Source organism: Danio rerio, chromosome 23, assembly GCF_052040795.2.
Source record: "Danio rerio strain M-AB ecotype USA chromosome 23, GRCz13ab, whole genome shotgun sequence".
Taxonomy (NCBI): Eukaryota; Metazoa; Chordata; class Actinopteri; order Cypriniformes; family Danionidae; genus Danio; species Danio rerio.
Genome location: NC_141043.1, coordinates 19601077 through 19627269, shown reverse-complemented (window position 1 = coordinate 19627269; position 26193 = coordinate 19601077). Strand labels below are relative to the sequence as shown.

The 26193-nt window shown below is 33.1% G+C and overlaps 1 protein-coding gene across 3 annotated transcripts in view; it reads right to left on the bottom strand.

Moving 5' to 3' along the window:
- The window catches only part of ntsr1 (neurotensin receptor 1 (high affinity)), a 160990-nt gene that overhangs the window by 19226 nt on the left and 115571 nt on the right, over positions 1 to 26193 (bottom strand). The gene's annotated exons all lie outside the window — the stretch shown is intronic.

The window sequence follows — 26193 nt, the reverse complement described above, 5'->3', positions numbered from 1 at the left end:
TCTGTCATCATTAATCTGCAGGCTGCATTTTGCTCACAGGGCTGCGAGAAAATAAATAAAAATGGAGATGTGGCAAAATAATAAATAAAAAAATGAGGCTATGGCCAAACAAACAAACAAACAAACAAACAAACAAACAAACAAACAAACAAACAAACAAACAAATAACTTAATAAATTAATAGATAAATAGCGACTGCTGGGAGTGCAAGCAGCTAGGGACACCGGCCCTTGTGGCCAATAAACAGACTGGCCCACCGGGAATTTTCCCGGTCCACCCGATTAACCAATCCGGGCCTGATATTATATATATGCTTATAGCCTATTCCCCACTGAAGCACGTGCATAAAGCTTGCACCGCCAAAATGATTATGAATTTGTTGATGCAAAAGCTTATTTAGGCCAGTAGGCAGACTAAATGCAACATGCAATTTAAAATATATTTTTTATCTTTTTTCTGCAAGTTGTATGTAAAATTATGACTTAATGACTTAAATAAATTTAATTACTTAAAAACTTTACATTTTCAGTGTGTGTGTCGCTAATAAAGTGTTTATAAAATGAAGAGTCGGTCTTTAAAGCTTTGGAAAATGGCTCATAAAAAAGGACAAGGGTGTGAATGCATTTTACAAGTCGCGATCAAAAATGAGATAGGTGGTGTATTGGTCTATTGGAGTATTGCTATAACAATGTTTCTCTGTGGTGGCTGAGAGAGCTTATAATGTGCTGCAGTTTAAGAAAGCACGTGCAGTTACAAAAAACACCAGCAAATTAAGAAATTTCTTTTCGTATTTTATTAATTTGTTTGCTTTGTGGGAAAATGAAGTGCATTTTTAATGTGCATATGTTGTGAGGATCTGCGGCACAAATCTTTTCTTAATTTGCTGATGTTTTTTTGAAATTGCATGTGTTTTCCTAAATTGCAGCGCGTTAAGCTCTCTCGGCAACCGTAGCTCTTAATGAAACCATCACTGTCATTAAAAGATTTATTAGTTTTCGAAAGCTTTGAAAAAGAGTATAATACACGTCTATATGAGCAAACAGAAAATACATAATAATAATAATAATAATAATCATAAAAATAATAATAAAAATAATATAAAAAAAATAATAATAAACAAGCCACTGACTTAATTAAACACATTATGGAAACACCAAACTTTAACAAACAATCAAAAGTTAAGTGAAATTATTTAAAATGTGTATTGTGCATGCAATATATCCCTAGAAAGGATGTTGTATGATACACAACAAACTCATTCATTCATTTTCCTTTGACTTTGTCTCTATTACAGAGGTCACCACAGCAGAATAAACCACCAACTATTCCGGCATATGTTTTTCGCAGTGCATGCCCTTCCAGCCACAACCAAGTTCTGGGAAATACCCATCCATACACACTTATTCACACACATAATCATACACTATGGGCAATTTAGCTAACCCATTCATTTATTCATTCATTCATTTTCTTTTCAGCTTAGTCCCTTTATTATTCCGGAATCGCCACAGCAGAATGAACCACCAACTTATCCAGCATATGTTTTACGCAGTGGATGCCCTTCTAGCTGCAACCCATCCATACACACTCATTTACACTCATACACTTCAGATTCAATTTAGCTTACCCAATTTACCTTCATTGCATGTCTTTGGACTGTGGAGGAAACCCACGCTAACACGGGAAGAAGAAAAAAACTTCCACACTCTTGCTGTGAGGTGACAGTGCTAACCGCTGAGCCACCGTGCCAACCAAACATCAAACAACAACAAAAAACAAACAAAAAACAACATCAACAAGCTACAGGTACCATAAACTAACAAAAGTCATTCAAACAAACCATTTCTTAAAAATTAAAAAGTTGCACTGCAAATAAATAAAATAAGTAAAACTATTTCATAGAGCACTATATCCTCTTCTGGTCATGATTTAGTCGTTTGTTTATTTATTCAAAACCTTTCCCAGTTTCTTTGCTGTCTTTTAACCTTTGGGGATGCCAGCTGGGGACAGTTTGCTGCCACAGCATCACAATCCCAAAGGAATTAGTGCTCAAGCTAAGCCTGGTGCATTTTGATTTGTCTTGTGCATGCTTGAAATACCAAAGGGCTAGTGTGCTCATGAACAACTCACAAATATATATATATATATATATATATATATATATATATATATATATATATATATATATATATATATATATATATATATATATATATATATATTTTATTCTATATTATTCTATATTATTCTAGGCACCAACCTGGAACAAATATGATTGTGACAACTTTTGAAATTACAGTCTAAAATCATTTATGTAGACTTTGTGCCGAAGCTTTGGAGTGTGTGTCAAAAAGAATACCAGAAGCGTTCAGCAAAGCACGTATAGAGGGTTGTAAAGTTCTGGAGCGATGACATCATTAATGTCGCCCAAAGCCTTTTTTGCCTCACTGACTCAGGAAACTATTCAAATTTTCTGCTGAGTTACACAAGCATATTAACTGCCTTCTGTCCATTTAAACCCTGCTACTTTCCAATTTTATAATAATGATATTGCCACGGCCCCAACATACTTTATTTACAGAAGTTTGCCCCATTTACGTTTACAGTATGTCAAATTTACATGTTCAGGTAGTGATGGGAGAAACAAAGCTGTGAAACAATTAAGCCAGTCGTTTTGCAAAATAATTTACGTTTTTTTTGAAGAAGTCAAAACACTACATGCTAGGGACATTTTGTGGTCAACTGTGTAAATTCAACAAAAACTCCATTGAAATTACCATTGACTTTTTCAAACCGGATATACAGTATACACTTTACACATCATCTAATAGGGATGTCCCAATCAGCTTTTTTGCTCAGTCAGTTGATTTAGAGTATCTACCGATACCAAAACTCGATTCGATACTTCAGTTATACATAAAAAGAATTAAGATCCAGGATGTTCCTTTTTTTTTAGAATTCACCTTATTTTATTATTCAACAACTCTGTTAACAAGCAAAGCACTTCTGGTAGGTAGCTTCAACAATCAAGTAATAAATAACACAAAATCTTCACTTTTGGACTTTAACAGTAAATATAAACAAACTCGTAAAACCGTTTTGAGATAAAATATATGAAACCGGTTTTGTGATTCTGCATTGGGCCAATCTGAATAAAGCCATGTGATTAATGTACGTTTTATATAATTACACAGATTGTCCACAAGAGTAGATTTATTACATTTTCTGAATGTTTAAAACACTATAACAATATATCAATGCCCTTTTTACTGAAATCACATGACCTTGACAATTTGACACTCTCTGAAGTCACTGATTTGGAACAAAATATTTGTGAATGTTTTGATGCTTCCTGAAGCAGTGTTTCAAAAGCAGCCATCACAATATTCAAGTTTCAAGTCATGTCATGTTTTAATTAAGCCTATTTTGTACATATTTTATTTGAAGAAACTGTGCTTAAGTGCACAATTTTTATAATGTCAGTGTGGCATTATTACAGTGTTCCTATATACCCAGCAGCTACAGTAGAAGAGAAAGCACATTCTGACTGTCACGGTCGTGGTTAGGGAAAGGAGCAAGGACTGAGGTGCAGCAAATGATGGGTACTTATTAATAATAAAATAAAAATAAAAGGCAAAACAAAACTACCCCGAGGGGGAAAACATTAACAAAGCACAGAAACAAACTTGGCTTGGCTGGCAAGACAAGACTGGAGGAGGAACACAGGGGGAGTGTAGACGACAAACTGACACAGAACAGAAGACATGAGGAGATTATAAGCAGGAGAAAATTAACACACAACAGATGAACATAATTAACTAATAATGGGTAAACAAGTGGGGTGGGACTAGACAATAGACGGGAGAGCGCATGACAGAGACAAGACAAGCCATGTGCTCACACAAAACAGGACAAGAACATGCAGCCAATGAGAGAACTCATTAACCGCATGTTCATGACAACACAAGCACAACACTGAAGCACACCACAAAAGCACGTGATCACAATGTAAACACAGAGCCACGTGCTTTGACAACAGACGCAAGACACGAGCGTACGATAGATAAACACCTTACCGTGCGCTCACACATATGCAACGCGCATGCTTCATCTCAGCGTCAACCAAAACTGAAAGCAACTAGACGAAGATGCTGAGAATGAAACAGCGCGATGCTGACAGAACAACACAAACACGAGTACAAGAGTGCGCGTGTCCGCGCTAACGCAGAGACATTCACAATAACAGAAACAGGACAAAACAGGTCTAGTGTCTGGATTCCACCACCAAAACAAGAATTCACAAGACCAGAGTGGCAGAACCCTGACACTGACAGGTCTACAACAATAACCAAATCTTTAAAACAACAACAATATACTTTATTGGACATTTCAAAGCCTTGTTTTGAATGAGCTCTATGATCTTTATTCGTTTTATGTTTGGCAATCAGTGATCTCCAAAAAAAAAGTGTAAAGACAGAAAAAAATGTGTTGAGCAAGTTAGCATTCAGTCAGGATTGTCTACCTTTCATTCAGTGAGCACGTTTGGTATCATTTCATCAAATTCATACATCACATTAGTTGCCCGTATAAACTCATTAAAGCATTTTCAGTTGAATTTGCATGTTTATTGCAAATCTCCCTGGCTGCTTCATCTGAGAGCTCATTTTCACATTCCCTTCATGAAGCTGGAAGAGTCACAAGCTCATTGCCCTTACAGAATGTGTAATTAAGCACGTGTGCAGAAGTAAAGATATGATGATGATGGTTTTCTGTTTGGCTGGAGGTGCAAATGCTTTGGGCTGTAAATCATTGGCTACATTTGCCTCTGAATCTGCACTGGACATTAACGAAATGTGGTGACATTCTCAAATGTGTCTTTAGTGGATACTAATGTCGACTGACTCTTCAGGCTATTATTCTTTTAGCTCAGATTTCTGTTGTGTTTTACTAATTACATAGCAGCAGTTGTTAATGGACTATTATTACATTCAAAAACAGGCATTCAAGCAAATCTTAAGTGGGTTTGATTTGGAAAAAATAACACAGAGAATAAATTTGATGTCTCTGTTGGTGTTTTCACAATAAGCAGGTTTGGTTCAATCATAATAATTTACTTTTTTTTTTTTTGAAGGTGGATCATTGAATGAGAGTGAATACTTCCATTTGAACCTTGGTGAACCTTGCGTACATCCCAGCAGGCACAGGACATCAACGTCAATGTTGTACCCAGGGGCGGACTTAGTGATTTGGGGGCCCTATAAGCAATTCCAGGTATGGGGCTCCAGCATTGAAACTCAAAACATGATTCTAATTCTCTATAGATTTTTTCTGTTTATTTTTTTTCTGTATTTTATGCTTATTTTTGTAAATAAACTGCATGTTAAAATATATTCAAAGTGGAACCTTTATCTTTTTAATGTAAATTAAACTAAGTAAAATTCACAAATGAAAACAAGTTCACAAACTATGAATGGGTAATTAGCCATATTTGTGATTAGATTTTAATATTTGCATGTACAGTACGAATGGAATGTTCCACTTTTGAAAAGAATGTTCCATTTAAGGCCCAAAGAAAGGTACAATCACTTGTGTGAAAAAGGAGCGAGTTAACGTTTATGAAATGGTCCTTCATTTATGTCATAAGTTGTTGGTTATTTGGAAGAAATGCACAAAAAACTGTACATTAACAATAAAATGATTTAATTATATAAAACATGGCCTTATAAATATTATAAATTTATGTTTTTTATTTAAAAAAATGTTAGCATAAATCCCCCTAAATGTGAAGTGAAATGGCTTATTATACACAGACCTGTCTTTGATTATCAGATTTAATAAACTACTACACTGGACATACAAGTATAAAGTAGATGTATACAATAGAAATTAAAGGTAACCAGATTGGTAAACAAAGACAGAGAACAACAGTTTAGCATTAATAAATAAATTAATTAATTAATAAAAAAATATAAAACGTAACAGAATAATACTGCCAAAATAATACAGCTGAGAACAAAAAATAGATTTAAAAGACCAAAAACTGGCAGTTAGATATACACAAAATGTATTAAATATCGTGTTTTAACTACAAGGGGGAGATTGAATCCAGTGGCAGATCCGAGATTGACTGGCCGAAGTAAAAGCTGCTGTCGGCGGGGAAGAGAATCATAAAGCTCCCGCTGACAGAGTCCGCATTCACTGAAGCACATTGTCAAAGAAGCGCTGTCTTTGTAAATAAACTGCCGATTCGAGTTTAAAACAACTACATTCTCGCCTAAAATACTCTTAAAACTACATTTTGTGACACATTGGATGATATATTTTTTTAAACTTCCGGGTCTGCAAAGTGGGGTATTATCCATTGACTTTCGCTTAGCATTAGCAGCCAGCAAATTTGAATTTGCGTCGTCCAATAGGATTTTTGCCCTCGCCATTCATTCATAATGCGAGCTGATTACGTGCGACGGTTAATCTCCAGCTGTCGTGTCAGATTGAGGTGCAGGTCGTTTATCAAACCTTTGAGTTGCTAATTTAAAGTTTTTTTTGCTGTTAACCTCGTTCACACAGATCATGATTTTTTGTTCTTTTAGAAAATGAAGTGGAGTAGGAAGCTGTAGAGTGTAATAACGTAAGTATTTAGTATTTTGTCTTTCATCTTTTTGTTAATAATAATAATAATAATTATATATATATATATATATATATATATATATATATATATATATATATATATATATATATATATATATATACACAGCAAAATATGAGGACCCAAAACAACTCTATGGGTGTTAATTTCAACACTTTGAAAGTGTCTCATGGGGTCCACTCAAAACTGAGTTAAATCAACACTTTCAAAAGGGTTGGCACATTGACACCGAAGTAAGGGTTAATTTTAACTCTGGGCAGAGTTAAAAATGTAACTATATTTAACACCGCCTGGTAGTAATTTTTTTACTACAATATGTTGTTATTTTATTCAACTCTCTTGAGTGTAAATATGGTAAAAAGGTCAAATAGACTGCAAATTACAAAAGAAAAAACATTTTATTTGAAAATATTCACCGCTTCAACAATTCATTCAGTTTTTAAAATGCAACAATGTCAAATATGCTTTAAATTTTTTATTAGTACAGACAGTATCAACAAAACAGTTTCAGTCCTTTAGTCCAAACTTGATGTTTCATCAGTGCAATTTGAAAGTTCAATATAGCGTCACTCATAGTTTTCTTCTAAACGCATAGTTTTCTTCTGAAATGACATTTTAAACAACTTGGCTTGCAAATCTTTCAGTTCTGGTGTTTCCTTGGTCCTCCATATCAAACACAGCAGTTTATGAAGGTATAAATGCTGTAAACTTGTGTGAAAACAAACTTTAGCTAGGAAATCTCATCAAGCATGTCCTGTGAATGAAGTGCTTTCCAGCCACAGGATGACCGTTTTATCCATGATGATGTAGTAGCTGCTGATCGCTCGTCTGGTGGTTCCTGATGCACGGATATAGGGTGAAGCTCATCTAAGAACTCTTCAAGACTCCAGCATGACTAAGAAAAATGTTTGAAAACAAATTGCAATCAAATTCTATGATATATTTAAAAGAACATTTAAAGTAAATAAAACATTCAAGAAATCTAAACTCACCTTTTGAAAATCTTCATGATGATCCACAACTTGACTCTCCCAGCTAGTTGAGGTGACAGGATATGGAAAAGTAGAAAAAACACATACATCACTGTTGGATCTCCAAAAACAATTAGGTTAACCACTATGACTAGAACTGGAAAAACAGGCAGCTGTCTGTCCAGAATCCTGTATTTAACACAACACTTGGAGCAAAATTTAGAGGAGCTTAAAATCTTTTATATCATTTAGTGATGCTGACTTCCCAAAATATTGGCCACAGTGTAAAAAATATTCATAAACTTACAGTTTTATGTAAGTGTGTGCCTGCGTGTGTGTGCGTGCGCGTTTCTTTACCAGATTTAACTTGTTAGGCCCTTTCAGGTCCAGTATTGACGCCACCTTTCCTGGAGTCTAGCAGATGTTTCAGGTCCAAATATAATCTAAAATATTAGGATAAGCAGAAGAGGAAAAGTGCAAAGCAAAGAGCAAAACATTATTTAAGTAACAGTTCACCCACAATACAAAACTTATCACCTTCGTGTCATTTGTTATTCTTGAATGCTCTAATACCCTCTCAGCTTATTGTGAAACAAATACAGAACTTTATCAAACATACCTTCATTATTATCACCACATATGACCAAGAAGGTGTGCTTGGTCATTTCACCAACACTGGAAATACACCATCCGTCACCGTCACAGGGTCTTGTGTTATTGTATAGAGAACTGTGGCTGTTAAAAAACAACAAAACATTAGTATCTAACACATATGCATAACCTTCAGATAAAAAAGGGAGATGAACAACACAAAGTATGCCTCACACTTTTCAGATATCTTTTGATTCAGATGTTGATTATTGATAATAAATCTACAAATCAAACCTGTATCATCTTTAGGCTGCTCAAATATGAATCAGTTGATTAATTTTACAGACAGGTGGCTGTTTACAACGCACTAAATTGTCTTTAATAAAACGGAAATGTTGTGTACATGCTAGGTTTAGTCTATAAGCACAATATCATGCGGAAGAAAAAGTTTGACTAAGATGTTCCTGACTATAGAAATAGCCTAACTTACTAACGTCAGACATCCCGAGTTGGGAAAAGTCATTTTCGGGGGATACAGAGTTGATTTGCGGGAAGTAGCGGGAGAGATGGGTACCTGAAGAGCAATGGGATGAGTTGCGCGCGACGTACCTAAAGAGCGGTGGGGGTGACTTGACGTACCTGAAGAGCTGGGAGGGATTAGGTGGAGAGGGGTGTGCAAAGTGTTTAATGACCGGGCGGGAGACTTTCCGGGAAATAATCATTCATTTGCGGGCATCTACTTGGGCATCTGGGAGTCTCTGTGCATTTGCGGAATAACGTTAACGTTAGTCCCGCAACTTCCGGGAGACTTCTGTAACGTTAAATGTCCGAGAAAGTGCAAACGCGGTCATTTAAAGACATTAATGGTAACATTCCGACTTTAATGGTTGTCAACACTTAATATAATTCAAGCGTACGTTATCACACGAGTCTATGGACTAACGGTATATGGACGGCCACGAATCAACCAGTGTAAAAGGGCCGCGGTGTTTAAAATAACCAAATAAACGTACATGAATAACAAACAAACATATGTTTTAGTCAGGAAGCCTTTTACAAGTAAGCATGTGTTGATTTACTCACCAGATATGTTTTAGAAACTCTCCAGAGCTTATGGAAACCGTCCTGTGTTGCCGTTAGCATCCGGGCAGAGTAAGTTAGGCTGTTAGGCGGCTCTGGGGATTCCCTCGCTAGTTTGCTTCAAATTAAAGGAGAAGTGTCGATTTTATTTTATAGATGGGTAACAACGCACAAAATGGCATTAAGCGTGACAGAAATGTGTTGAACATGTACATTTGATGTTTTTATGCACTGTGTATGCGTGAGCATATATAAAAACATTCTTGAAAAGAAGTGAATAGTAATGCAGTTAAGCTAGATACACAAACGACCATGAATGAACCGCAGAAGTTTAAAATTGTCACTCCATTCTAAAGTTATTAACTTAACAATATGTTTACAACTGTATTTCCTTAAAGAAAGTCAGTAAAATACCAACATTTAGGTAGTTTGACTCACCAGTTGCTGTTCTAAACCTCAGATGGAAAATGGCGTCTGGAAAATTCTTCAGTGACTGGGGCTGCATGAATTCCCGGATGTTGGAAATAACACCACCAAGTGTTGAAAAGATAACTCCTTGATTTCTCACTGAATAAAATCAATTCTAACTCTTATTATATTCATTTGTCAAAATCTAACTCTTTAACGTCAACACTTTACTCTGAAATGCTTCAACACCGAGAATTTAACTCTGATGAATTTGCTGTGTATATATATATATATATATATATATATATATATATATATATATATATATATATATATATATATATATATATATATGTTATAATCATAATATACATGTACTTTTTCCCTAGGAATTCATTGTGCAGTCTTAAACCTAATCTCCCGTTTTTTGAAACTGTAAGGTGAAGTGTTAAAGTTAAATTTGAATTTTTATGATTTATTTGATTCAATAGGTTATTGCTGCAATTGGTGAGGATCCATCATCTTTTGAGAGTAATGCAAATTGCGAATGTCCTGCATATCCAGTGAAATAATGTGTGTGACCCTTTATTAAAAACACCCTTGTCAGTGAGATCACACATTTGAAATCAGTTCTCAGTTTAAATTAAAAGTTTAATGTCAGTATAAGATAAACTGTAGGATCACATGACTATTATAAATGTTATGACTATTGTAAAAATATTTTAATTTTCAAGCTTTGTGGCAAACAAATATGTGCATTCAAGCTTACAACTATTTGTACAGTGATAATTAAAGGGAAATGGCAACAAAGAATATTAGCTAATGTTTTTAGTTAAAGTGAATCACTAATTTCCTTTTTGTTTATCATGGTGAACCTGACTGAATGCATTCATCAACCATCTCCAACCAAGTCAGAGCTTCAAGGACAGCTTGTGCTAAAGGTGCCTGAGCCTGATTAAGAAAAAAACCATCTCCACCGGCCAAAGTCTACAAAAAGGCAAGAGAATATAAGTTTTCAAATGATCTAACAGGTATTAACATAAAACCTACATAATAATAATTTTGCTAGATCAAACCCTTACTTTTTGGATGTGATAATTTAAGTGCCTTTTCAAGCTGCATTTAGCAAGTTCAAACTCATGGGCCTTATATACAAACCCTTTATATGGAGAACATTCCTCAATGTTTTTTTTTCATGTAATTCATAAAAATACATCAATATCTTTTATTCAGCATTTGCTAAACATTCCAATAATTTTTGTCTTTATTTTAAAACTAGTCAATTATGTTATTAAATTATTTAAGAGTACTTCATTATTTGTCTTTATTTTAATTTTGGGTGTCACGGTGGCGCAGTGGGTAGCATGATCGCCTCACATCAAGAAGGTTTCTGGTTCGAGACTCAGCTGGGTCAGCTCCTCCGGGTACTCCGGTTTCCTCCACAAGTCCAAAGACATGCGGTACAGGTGATTTGGGTAAGCTAATTTGGTCGTAGTGTTTGTGTGTGAATAAGATGCAAGAGCAACTCCCCAAGATGGAGCAACAATTTGAATTTGAACATCAGCAGCAATGTGAATATGGAGATCCAAAATTACAAGAAAAACAACTCAGTGCAGCTGTCCGAGAGAACTGGTTTTGCTTGGTCTGCATCAAACATCAATGCTTGGATCTTTGCATTGATTTTGGTGCATGCGTTTCGAGTCTGTGCATCAGTATTTTAAGACTAGCAGCTATAGACATTTCAATAACATTGCCCAAATCAACTGAGAAGCACAAGATGACACAATGCTAAAAATTTTCTCCGCCCACCATCCTTGATGAGGCTGAAACATTCAGGGTTTTAAATTGAACTGTTTTAATGTGCGTGTGAGACTGCTAATACAGAAGAAATGATTCTTTCCTAATGAAATACATTTTAAATGTCAATACTGCACTGCTTTCTGTGTGGCAAGTTTTTAATACTGCTGTTGTATGATTCATATTTCCATGCAAATAAAGTAAGAGTTGACTTTGAATGGGGCGTTATAAACCAAGACAGACGGACTTTCAGGCCCTTGAAACTCTGCTGATAAACTGTTTCCTAAGAATGTTTAGAAATTTTAAATCAAATGTGTAATACTGTTTGATCAGTTGTGTTTTTGAGATCTAAAATGATAAAGGGTATACAGTAAGTGACATGTGCCAATTTACTGTATGGAAAAAGACTGCTTTGAGATTCTTGATGCTTTTAGAAAATGTAGAATGCAGTGCACTAACAAAAATGTACTTCATGAGGTCTAGTGCTGTTTTAGAAAAATTACTTTGTTACATTGGTAAAAATGCACAGTGTAATGGCATGTACTGGTGTTGACAAAAAAATAATATGAGGCTCTTTTGCTGTTTCATAAAATGTTTTAAAATGTTTAAGCAGCTATTTTTTTAGGTTTATGCATCTGTTATGACATTGTGATAGTTTAAAACTTTCATCCTCTAAAAAGGTGACAATGTAATTGTTTTGAATCTTTAAATGCATGTTTTTGATAAAATGTTATAAAGTTACAATTATTGTGCAGTTTGTACTCATGCAAAAAGATTGCTTTTTATTCTTTTAAAATGAAGTAATGTTTAAACATTCATCCTGTAAAAATGTTGATATTAAATATGTTTAATAAATGTTATAAATGAAATTTATGTGTATGGAGCACAAATCTGAAATTAAAGGGTACAAAATTCACCCCTATGGAGGAGGTACATTATGGTACATTATTGCACCATAGCCCAAGTAAGGTACAAATTAGTCAGCGGAGGTACATATTTGACCCATTTAGGTACATACTGCTAGGGTACAAATATGTACCCATGTGAAAGGGTACAACAGCTGTACCCTTGAGGTTACTGCCCCATTGACAAGCCATTGTACCCCTTAAGGTACAAATTTTGCACATTTTTTCTGACAGTGTACTCGTTTCAGTTATAGACCTTTTTATTGGCTGCTGCATGGAAGGCACCAAAGCGACCAGCATCTTTGGGTAGAATGTTTCCGTTGACATCGTTTACAACCGGTAATTTGCGATCAGAAAATGGGTTTCAATAGTGCTTTGAGTGGATTACGGAGTGTTTTTGTGACACACAACTTGTGTGTGTTAAAGCAGTTATAATCTGTCTGATCTGTGGTACAAAACAACAGTATTGTAAGCCATGTTTCTTTTCATTCTGCTTAATCACGTGCCCCCCAAAAGATATTTGAATTAAACAAAACAATATGAGCCTTTTGACAGCTTTTTTTAAATAACTACATTACACAATACTTGTACTTTTACTTGCAGTACTTGAGTAGTAAATAGTAAAAAAACTACTTGAGTAGTAAAAAAAAACTACTTGTAATACCCAAGTACAATTTTTTTTAATATTTTAGTATTTCCATTCAAGTATTATGCTTAAAGAGCACTTCTACTTCTACTCAAGTCACTTTTTGATAAAGCACTTGTACTTAAAAAAAAAAAAATCAAAGAACAAACAATGTTGATGACTGAAGTATCCTTCATGTGGAAAATAGGATAAACTGATAAACTTGTCTTAGAACATTCTTGAATTCTCCTTATTATGAAGTACAATTTAAACAGTTTATAAATTCTGAAGTGTATTTATGTTACAATGGTTATGAAGATGCCTCCAGCATTTCAGTAGTGATTGTGATCAATTATGCTTATGCTCACATTTGCTTTTCATTGCTGCTCCAGTCTTTGGAATCCAATCAGCTCAACAATCACATCCATCACAGACCCTATAGACAACCTCCAGACTGGGCATTACCGGAGGACAGCCTGATAAGGTCAACCACGTTAGCCATTTGTTTGTTTGCTAGTGTAATTTAGACGACAGTGAATTGCAAAGCCTTAGCATGTCATTTTGTGTATCTAAGCCAAAATCAGCTCTGAGATTTACAGGGTTTCTGCAGGTCTTAGAAAGCCTTGTTTTCACCGTTTACAATTTTAAGCCTTGCAGACATTTACATTCATTCTTTTAGCAGATCCAAATTGATTTACAGACCTTGTTTAAATCTTGTATAAAAAATCCAAAATGAAAATTTACTCCTTCTTGTGGTTCTAAATCTTTGAGTTTCTATTTTTTTTTCTTCTGTTAAACCAAGAATAAAATATTCTGAAGAATGTTTTGAAGCTAGTAGCTACTGACATCTACTGTATAAAACTAAAAAAATATACTAAAAGTCAATGGCTACTGGTTTCTGGCATTGTTTTAAATATCTTATTTTGTTTTCAACGGATAAAAGACAGTGAAAAAGGTTTAGAACTAAATAAGTATTAATCTCCAAGACATTTTAGGGTGTACTGACTCTTTAAGATGCTTTTTTGTTGACCCAATTATAAGGGCGACGTTAGCCGACGTTGCAATTGCAAACTTTTATTTTAGATGTAATGGCACTGTGACACTGTAATAACATTCTTATAACATTCCTAGACTCTGGAATAGCCTTCCTGATAAAGTCCGAGGCTCAGACACACTCTCCCAGTTCAAAACTAGATTAAAGACCTATCTGTTTAGTAAAGCATACACTCAATGCATCACCTAGCGGGTTCCACACAGGCTTCTGCATCTTGCTTATATACACTATGAACAGCAGCTACGCTAATTAGTCTCTTTATTCTCTATTTTCACCTAGGGATACTCATCCCAAGGTCCTCAGATTATGCGGAGTCACTTATTGGATCCAAGACCAGCGACGTGATGATCCCAAGGATTCCATATCCGGGACCAGGCCATATCCTGAGCTGCTGCTGCGCTGATGGTCGTGGGGAGTGGAGAACATGAGTCTGATTCCAGCGACGTCCCAGCGACGTCCCAGCGACGTTTTTTTTCTTCACTCCCATCAGGTGAAGTTTTTTTCCCTCTCCGCTGTCGCCACTGCCTCGCATGGTTCAGGATTGGTAGAGCTACGCATCGATGATTTGGCTCTTCAGTGTTTGAACTCTCAGTAATGATTAAATCACACTGAACTGAGCTAAACTGAACTGAACTGAACTTAAACACTAAAACCTGAACCACACTGTTCTAGTTACTATGACCATTTATGTGAAGCTGCTTTGACACAATCTACATTGTAAAAGCGCTATACAAATAAAGCTGAATTGAATTGAATTGAACATATGAGATGTGATATGTAATTAACTTTTATGTTGTGTGCAATTACTGTCATTACATTATAATTACTATGTCATTACATTGTAATTAGACTGTAATTCCATCCAAGTTAATATATATAAATGTAAATATTTTTTTGTTCATTGCATGTACAGTATTTGGTTATTTATAGATGTGAACTCAGTACACATGTAATTACAAACGATTATCTTATGTACATTTACTCTATTGTTACATTGTAATTACCATGTCATTACTTTATAACTACATTGCTGTTACATTATATTTACATACAAGATAATAATTATAAACATGTTTTTTGTAAATTTAAAGTGTAGTATTTGTGTGTTTATATGTAAATATACACAGTACAATTGTAATTACAAACATTCTTGGATGTAATAAGATTGTTATAACATTTTAATTAAATCAGCGATGTAATATGCAATTATGTAAAAATAATATTTATAAATGTAATTTTTTGAGAGTATATATGTAATTACAACTTTTAATTTGGATGTAAATACTATGTCATTACATTATAATTAACGACAGAAATTAAATTTTTACATTGTTATAACATTGAAATTACTTTGTTATAACATTGTTGTAACACTGCAATGACATTGTTATAACAATGTTAATACAATTAGAGATGAAATATTAATTGTAATTACAAGAAGTAATTACAAACTTTTATCTTGTGTGCAATGACTATGCTGCTTCAGTGTAATTACTATGTCATTACATTGTTATTACATTGTACATTGAAGTAAATGTAAATTTTGGAGTACATATATTATTGCAAACTATGTTTGGATAAAATTATGTCATTGCATTATAATTAATACGTAATGGCAGATTAATTACATTCTTATAACACTGTAATTACATTGTAATAATATTGTAACTACATCGTTAGAACATTTTATTTACATTGTTGTAATGTTGCAATAACATTGTAATAACATTATGACACCGTTATAACATAGTAATTTGTTATACCAATGTAAATACAATTAGAGGTGTAACACGTACTTACAAACTTTTATCTTGTGTGTAATTACTGTCATTACATTTCCAATACATTTAAAATAGTAATTACACTTTTATAACATTGTAATTACATTGTTAAAACATTGTTTTAACGTTGTTATAACATTGCAATAACATTGTTATAACACTGTAATGACATTGACTACGTTAACATGGACATCAGTAATCGAATTGTTTGTCTTAATCTAATTAATAAAATAATAAGATTAAGGTGTTTAAATGAGTTGCTTTTTAAATGTTCTTTTCATGAACCCGTTTTACGGTATAGCACATAATTTGATTAATGTTATTGCATCACCACGCTATCCAATTACTATGTCATTACATTGTGATTACATTGTACATTGTGGTAAATGTAATTTTTTTGTGAGTACATATGTAATTGCAAACTTTAATTTTGGATAAGTTACAGCAGTGTAAAAACATTGTAATGGAAATTTTATAACATTGTAATAACATTGTATGTTCATTGTAATAGTAGTTTTTATAATAGTAGTTTGAGCACAGTTAATATATTGTGCTAATGTTGTTAAAACATTATAGTAACATTGTTACAACATTGTAATAACTTTGTTTTAACGCTGTAATAATGTTGTAATTTGTAATATTGTTATAGCACTGTAATGACACTGTGATAACATTGTAGTTACATCAGAGATGTATTATGTAATTACAAACTTTAGTCTTGTGTGCCATTACTGTGTCACTACATTGTACATACCACATAATTGCATAATAATTACAGTGTTATAGCAGTGTAAAACATTGTATTAGCATTGCATTAACATTGTAATGGAATTGTTATAAAATTGCAATTACATCAGAGATGTAATATGTGACTAGATTATCAAAGTTCGTCGAGACAAAGTTTGAGGTTGGCTTGAAAAACCCTGTTGGTAATAGATTATTTAGTCTAAAGCAATTTGAAAGAGTATAGATAGATAGATAGATAGATAGATAGATAGATAGATAGATAGATAGATAGATACATAGATACATAGATAAATAGTATATATTAGATATGGTGGACACCTCAAACCTCAAACCACGAATCAGGCAATCGCGACTACCATAAGGTCCAATCATTTCAGTGACGTACTGCCTGATTAACTATTTGCATAAAACTTATGATACCAGCTACAACTTCGGTCAGGCAAAAACACGGAACCTAAACAGAAAGGAGGAGCAGAGAGAGAGAGAGAGAGAGAGAGAGAGAGCGCATGAAAAGAAAAAAAGCCCTGGCCATAGAGGCAGAAAAATGCAGCAAAATCACAACTAGGTTTGCGACCAAGGGAGCAGTTTGGTCAGAATACAGCACATTTACAGTTGAAGTCAGAATTATTAGCACCCCTGAATTATTAGCCCCCTGTTCATTTTTTCCCCTAATTTCTGTTGAACGGAGAGAAGATTCTTAAAACACATTTCTAAACATAATAGTTTTATTAACTCATCTCTAATAACCGATTTATTTTATCTTTGCCATGATGAGAGTGAATAATATTAGACTAAATATTTTTCAAAACACTTCTACACAGCTTAAAGTGACATTTAAAGGCTTAACTAGGTTAATTAGGTTAACTAGGCAGGTTAGGGTAATTAGGCAAACTACTGTATAATGATGGTTTGTTCTGTAGACTATCAAACAAAAATTACAGCTTAAAGGGGCGTATAATTTTGTCCTTAAATGGCTTTAAAAAATAATAACTGCTGTTATTCTAGCTGAAATAAAATAAGACTTTCTTCAGAAGAAAAGAAATATTATCAGACATACTGTGAAAATTGCCTTGCTCTGTTAAACATCATTTGGGAGATATTTAAAAAAGAAAAAAAAATCAAAGGGGGGCTAATAATTCTGACTTCAACTGTATATAATCACTTGGCAAATTTCCGGGAGATTATCATTCATTTGCGGGCATTCAGGAGTCTCTGTGCATTTGTGAATACTCCCGCAACTTCCATGAGACATGGGATGTCTGGACTGGACTGTCTTAACATGAATATAAAGCAGGATTGAGCAAAATTGTTTCTACTTTATAATTAACATTCTCAACTCACAGCAATACAACTTTACAATGAGTGTAATTGTTTGTATTCAATACTTTATTGTTATTATAAATTTCCATATTTGCAATACCTGTATTTTGGCACTTTTTGCCATTTTGCGATTACCAGCAATCATCTTTCATAAAATCGCTGGATTTCACTCTCAATAACCATGGACTACAAATCCGCCATTTCTGGACTACATTTTCATTCATGCACTCCGGTCACAGACACACATGCTTCCTCATCTAAACTGATTACATTCACACCACCTGAGGATTATCAGAGACTGATTGCACACACTATTTAAGCCACACACACCCATTCAGTTTGGAGAGTCTTGTTTATCTGTAGGTGACAATTCAACGCATTTCTTTAGTCTTGTTTTCTTGTGTTTTGAACCTTGCCTTGTTTACATTTTCGTCTTAGTCTGCCGCCTGCCTTCTGACCACTTGCCTGATCCTTTGACAACGATTCTGGACTTCCCTTGTATATCTGTTTGCACCTGTGCTGACCTTTGCTTGCCTGACTTTGAATAAACCTGCATGTGGATCCAAACTTCTGTTGTTAGTGTCACTCCCCGACGTCACAATATATATATATATATATATATATATATATATATATATATATATATATATATATATATATATATATATATATATATAAACGGTTGAAGTCAGAATTATTAGCCCACATCCCCCCCCCCCTCCTTTCTTTCAAATTTTTTTTTTCTTTTTTAAATATTTCCCAAATGATGTTTAATAGAGCAAGGAAATTTACACAATATGTCTGATAATATCTTTTTTTCTTTTATTTGGCTATAATAAAGGCAGTTCTTAATTGTTTAAACACTATTATAAGGACAAAATTATTAGCCCCTTTAGGCAATTTTTTTTTCCAATAGTATACAGAACAAACTATTGTCATACAATAACTTAAACTCCAGGGTTGAAAAGGAGTCCCACTCCAGCCCTGATTATGTGAGATGCTCGATTTGTGTTAAAAATATCCTAAAAAGTATTAATGTTATATTTACATTCTACATATTACTAAAGCACAACAGCAGCCTGTTTACCTTCATTAGATATAATCAGGGCCGGATTGGGACTCCTTTTCAGCCTTGAGTTTCAAGTCTTAGACCGGCCCACCTCAGTTCACGACTGACTATAATAAAATAAGGTCATTTCCAATTCCGGTTCTAATTACACTATCACGTCTTTTTCAAGAAAACAGCTGCTTTAGAACTTTAAATGTTCAACAACCTTACAGTTTTATGTCTTAACAATAAAAATGAAAAAAAAAAAATTGTACTCAGGTGAGGATCGAACACGTCGTAACGCAACGTGCTGACCACTAGACCACAATGGCAGCGTTACACTTGTGTGGCCGGATTGATATTTAGATCATCATTACCCTGCAGGCTACATTTAGCTAATGGGGCTGCGCGACAATAAATAAGAAGAGCGTAGCGGCGGAAAAATAATGGATAAAAAGAGTGAGGCTATGGTCAAATAAATAAATAAATGAAAAAAAGCACAGAGTGGGTGTCATCGACTACAGCTCTCATCTGATTGGCTGAAAGGTACGAGTTGCCCTGGCTTTACCAGGACAGTCTCAAAAATACACACACATGTATCCAGGGGGAGTCGTACGTGAAGGAGGATTTGCACATTCTCATTCAGGATGAACTCTCAAGTTTTAAACATTCAAAACTTTTTGTACACTCTTATACATTTGCAAATGGTGTTTTGCATTTGTGAAACGTATTTTATGAAAATGTATTTTAAAAAATTTATTTTGTGCACGTGAATTTTTTTTTAATATAAATAAATATTTTACGCATGTGAATTTGATTTTATGCATGTGAATATGGGTATGCATGTGTACATTGAGTCTTTTGTGTGAATTACTTTTGAGTCTTATCTGACTCCATATATTTGTAATATCTTATGATTAATTTTTTAAATATATAAATATATATATTTGCAAGTTGTCTTTTCAAATGGACGAGAATTTGCACCACCACTTCCGACGAGATTTGCGGTACTTCCGGCAGCGTACGTATCCGTTCTAGCAACAACTGAGTTATGAGCTCACAAAGTTTGATCCCATGTTAAGTCAATGAGAGTCTTTTGAATAGAAGTCTAAGGGACAGTTTCTAGGGTCCAAAAGGGGTTGCTAGGGCATGGCCAGAAAGTTAAAATCTCATTAGTTATTGTCAGTTAGATGGTCCGAGTTAAATGAGCCCAGTTAGAAGTCTGCGTGAAAGTCTGATGCAGAGTTATGAGGTCACAAAGTTTGGTCCAATGTTAAGTCTATGGGATTTTTCTGACATTCCCAGTATGTTTTTTTTTTTAAAACCGAAAGTCGGATCAGTCGGAAAAGATATAGCAACCCGAGACAGAATAGTTTGGAGGTCTGGCGTGAGTTTGGTGGTCGTAGCTCTAAAGCTCTAGGAAAAGATGCGTTTTAGTCTCAGAAGATGAATAATAAATAAAAAAAAAATAATTAATTTAAATAGGATTTCAGTAATCTGGCTTGTTTCTCAAGTCAGCCTGATATATATAAAATAATAAATTTAGAAAGGATAACAGTAGGTTGGTTTTGACAATCGAGCCTAATTACAGACTTTTATTTTGTGTGCAATTACTGTGTCACTACATTGTAATTACTAAGTCATTGTGTTGTGATTACATTGTAGTGAGATTCAAAATAATATTTATGAATGTATTTTTTCTGAGTACAAATGTAATTGCAAATTTTGAATGTAATTACTATATCATTATATTATAATTACTACGTAATAGTATAGCAAATACATTGTAGTAGCATTGCAATTACATTGTAATACATATTCACATCATTATAACAATGCTATAACATTGTAATGACATTGTTTTTAACTGTTGTTATTATGTTGCAATTACTTTGGTATAACATAATTATATTGATTTAACGTAGATATAGCTTAGTTACATTGTTATAAAATTGCAATTACATTGTTTTAAATTTGTTATAACATTGTAATGACATTGTAAATATATCAGCGATGTAATATGTATGATATAATATATGTGATTACATTGTAATTGCATTCAAAATATTAATAAACGTGATCTTTATGTGAGTAGATATGTAATTGTTAACTTTTATTTTGGAGGTATTTGCTATATCATTACATTATAGTTACTACATAATGGCATAGTAATAAAAATTTTGTAACATTGTAATAACGTTTTAATTACCTTGTAATTACATTGCTATAACATGGTAGAGACGTTATACCATTGCAATAACATCAGAGCTGTTATATGTAATTACCAAATTTACAGTTGTAATACGCAATTACAAAATTTGATCTTTTGTGCAATTACTGTGTCGCTACATAGTAATTATTATGTCATTGCATCGTGAATATGTTGTACATTTTAGTAAATGTAAATTTTTTGTAAGTAAATATGTAATTACAAAATTTTATTTTGGATTTAATTACTGTCATTACATTATTACCACTTAATATCATTAAGTGTATTAATAGCACTACACTAACATTGTAACTACATTGTTATAACATTACATCATTGTCTTAACATTGTAACTACATCAGAGATGTACTTAGAAACATTTATCATGCGCAATCACTGTTGTTACATTGTAAATACTGTCATTACATTGTAATAACATTGTAGTTACATTGAAATAGTAATTGCATTGTGAAAACATTGTGATATATTGTAAATAAATTGTAATAACATTGCTATAAAATGGTTTAAATGTTGCTATAATGTTGTAATAACATTGTTGTGACATTGTAATTGCGATAAGAGATGTAATATGTTTTTACAAACTTTTATCTTGTGTGCAATGACTGTGTCGCTACATTGTAATTACTGTCACTACATTGTGATAACAGTGTACATTGTAGTAAATGTAATTTGTTGTGAGTACATATATAAATACAAAAATTTTTTTGGGATAAAAGTTACAGCAATGTAACAACATTGTAATAGCATTATTATAACACTGTAATCACTCCAGAGATATAATAAGTATTTTTTATTGTGTGCAATTACTTTGTCGCTACCTTGTAATTACTATGTCATTACATTAATTGATTTCTAGAAACATTCAAAAATAGTAATTATAATGCTATAATGCCAATTTGTAATTACTGTGTCATTACAATGTAATTATTTTGTACATTGTAGTGAATATTTTTTGGTGGAAAATATTATAACATTGTTGTTACATTGAAGTTATCTTGTTGTAACATTGTAATGACATTGTCATAGCATTGTAATTACGCCAGAGATGTGATATGTAATTACCAATTTTACGGAAGTTATATGTAATTACAAACTTTCATCCTGTGTGCAATTACTGTGTCGCTACATTGTAATTAGTATGTCATTGCATTGTGAATACACTGTACAATGTAGTAAATGTAATTTTTTGTGAGTACGTATGAAATTACAAACTTTTATTTTGGATTTGATATCTGTCATTACAATATAATTATTACTAAGTGGCTTAGTAACTACATTGTTATCACTGTAACTACACAGTATTAACATTTTTATAACATTGTAATTATACTGTTAAACCATTGTAATAACATTCCAGCATCGTTATAACATTATAATTATATCAGATATGTACTATGTAATTACCAATTTTACAGATGTAATATGTTAAAAAACTTATCTGGTGTGCAATTATTGTGTTGCTACATTTTAATTACTGTCATTACATTGTGATTACTGTGTAGTGACATTCAAATTAATATTTATAAATTTATTTTTTGCGAGTAAATATGTAATTGCAAACTTTTTTTATGTAATTTGTCACTATATTAGAATTAGTTTGTAATGGCATAGTAAGTATATTGCCATAGCAGTTTAACAACATTGTAATAGCATTGTTATAACATTGTAACTACATTGTATTAGCATTGTTATAACACTAATTGCATTGTTTTAATGTTGTTATAACATTGTAATTACATTAGAGATGTAATATGTAATTACCAATTTTTATCTTGTGTGCAATTACTGTGTCACCAAATTGTAATAACTGTCATTACGTTGTGAATAAATTGTAATTAACATTCAAAATAATATTTATAGATGCATTTTTTTCTCGTACATATGTTTTTGGAAACTTTTACTTTGGATGTAATTACTATTTCATTATATAATAAATAAAATGTAATGGCATAGTAATTACATTGTTATAACATTGTAATAACATTTTAATATTGTTATAAAATTGTAATTACATTGTATTTACATCAGAGCTGTATTATGTATTTACAACCTTTAATCATGTGTGTAATAACTGTGTAGCTACTTTGGAATTACTATGTCATTACATTGTCATTACATTGTAGATACCAAGTGTGCCGCAACCCTGCGTTTGAGTGAAGGTCTCGGCCGTTAGATCGCCCCCTGGGGGCTGGCTGCAGTACAAGCCATAAAGCCCGCCTCCTCCGTGTTAATGAAGGAGACCTGAGCCCAAATAAAAAAATTAATTACACTTGCAATAAAATATCCCGAAAGATGGTTCTGGTCGATTAAGGCACTGATTATTGTGCTGAAATAGGTGCAGATCTTCATTTTTGTAAACAGTTTGTTTTTAGCAGTGATTTAATGCTGGGCATATCATCGTGATTGACATCCGTGATTGACAGTTTCTCAAAGCAGACCGTTTGAGCTTCTGCAGGAGACTGAAGTGTTATTATTCGATTTCTGTGTTATTTTACCATGCCAAGATGAGTTCAGCAGTAAACTACAGTTTCTGACATACATGATCTGGTGGAACACTGTTTATTCGCTAAGGTCAGGGCTTTTTTCTGGCTTTATTAGTTTGCTGATACACGTACGCCTAGCCACCCAGATAGCAAAATAGACTCGAGCCAGTTCTCGCCTGCCGGAGACTTACCCCTCAGACTGACTACCTCTGCTGGACCTACTCCGGATGCCTATGGACTCACTGCCGGATTCCAGCCTGAGTCAATCGAGCCAGATGCGGCGGCCAAGCGAGCCGATGTTGCCGCATGCAAGCCGGAATCAGCCTGCGACGCCGAGAGTAAGTTATGTGCGCTGCGGCCCAGAGCTGGCGCGATTGAATCTTAATTTTATAAACTCTCACCTTTGTTAACGTTATTGCAACCATTTGTGTTGATTTGACAGTAAACGCAGGCTATATGTAAACGCAAAGTGTAGCACTGGGTTTAAACTTTGAATAAAAATGCAAACAGCATACATCGCATATATTCAAATAAAGGACAAAATAAATAACAATAAACCTGTATTGATTGCACAAATATTAAATAATAATAAAATTGAATAAATTTTGTAGTGCACAAGAATAAAGAAATTCAATATAGGCTAAATATGACAATAAAACTGCACAATAAATGACAAATAAACTAATTTAAGTACGGGGAAAATACAGGTGATCGTTAGCAGTAATTCTCTTTATGTGTCTAAAATAATAATCTCCACGTTGATCTCCTGTAAGGTTATTTGATCTTGCTTTGCAGGACGTCTCTGCATTTTAAGGTTTGGCATGTTATTGAGTAATCTACTAAATTTGTTGTTATAAAACATTATTGAAACCGAATCTTATATAGTCTAATAAAGCTGCAAATGTTAGACATTATTTATTTACTGTTGGCATTTTATTTGAAAACTCCAACTAAACATTAAAATGAATGTAAATTCCTCGTTGCCAGATATAATGAAGGCATCGAATAAACCAAATGAAAACGGAGGCAAAAAAGTTAAATAAATAAATAAACAATTCAAGCGAAAATCAATAAACAATATACTAGTGATGTTGCAGCAGATGGACATTGTATTAATACTGCAAAGTTTTTTTTACACAAATTGACAAATTGCAGGGTTGGGATGTGTAAATATCCTGTTGATATTTAGTAATCTTGCTGTATTTATCATTTAAACGCACGATTGTTCCTGCCTGGTAAACCGTTATGGTGTGTAGGCTATTTTGGGTTCTGTTGATGGCTAATTAAAAATAAAAACCTTTCCTAAAATGTACGTGTTGTTTATATTTTATTGTTCATATTTTACAAGTGTTATTTCTACCCCTATGAAGAAAACAAATACTAACAACCCTGTTATAAGAGAATATATTATTTGTGCTCATGTTCAGGCTAGAGTGTATAAAAGATTGTTTATTTCTACAGTCCAGCATGTATTGCTTTTATTAAAGTTTAACAGCTTACATCACACCGTTTATAAACCGTATATTATTCTGTGTTTTTAAATGTGAGCGCTTCTATTTACATCAGTGAGTGTCTGCATTGTTATAACATTGTAAGAACATTGTGTTTACAGCATTGATATAGCAGTATAATTACATCAGAGATGTAATATGTAAACAAACTTTTATCTTGTGTGCAATTATTGTGTTGCTACATTGTAATTACTGTCATTACATTGTGATTACAGTGTAGTGACATTCAAATTTATATTTATAATTGTTTTGCAAATACATATGTAATTACTATGTCACTACATTATTGTTACTATGTAATGGCATAGTAATTACTTTGTTATAGCAGTGTAAAAAATTGTAATAGCATTGTTATAACACTGTGTTTATATTGCTTTAATGTTGTTAAAACATTGTAGTTACATTGTTAAAACAGTGCAATGACATTGTTATAACATTGTAAATACACCAGAGATGGATTATATAATGACAAAATTTTCATATAGTGTGCAACTACTGTGCCGCTACACTGTAATTAGTATGTCATTACATTGTGATTACAGTGTAGTTACATTCAAAATAATATAAAAAAATACATGTATTTTTTGAGAGTCAATATGCAATTGCAAACATTTATTTAGAATGTAATTATTATGTCACAACATTACAATATTATGGCATAGAAATTACATTGTTGTAGCAGTATAAAAAACATTGTTAATACAATGTGATAACAGTGTAATTAAATTGTAGTTACGTTGTATTAGCGTTGTTATAGCACTGTAATTACATTGTTATATCTACATAGCTTATATCATTTATCTTGTTACATTGTTATATATTCATCAGAGATGTAATATGTAATTGACAGAGATGTAATATGTAAAGGACAAACTTATCATGTGTGCAACTACTTTGTCACTACATTGTAATTACTATGTTGTTGCATTGTGTATGCATTGTAGTTACATTCAAAATTATATTTATAAAAATCATTTTTGAGAGTACATATGT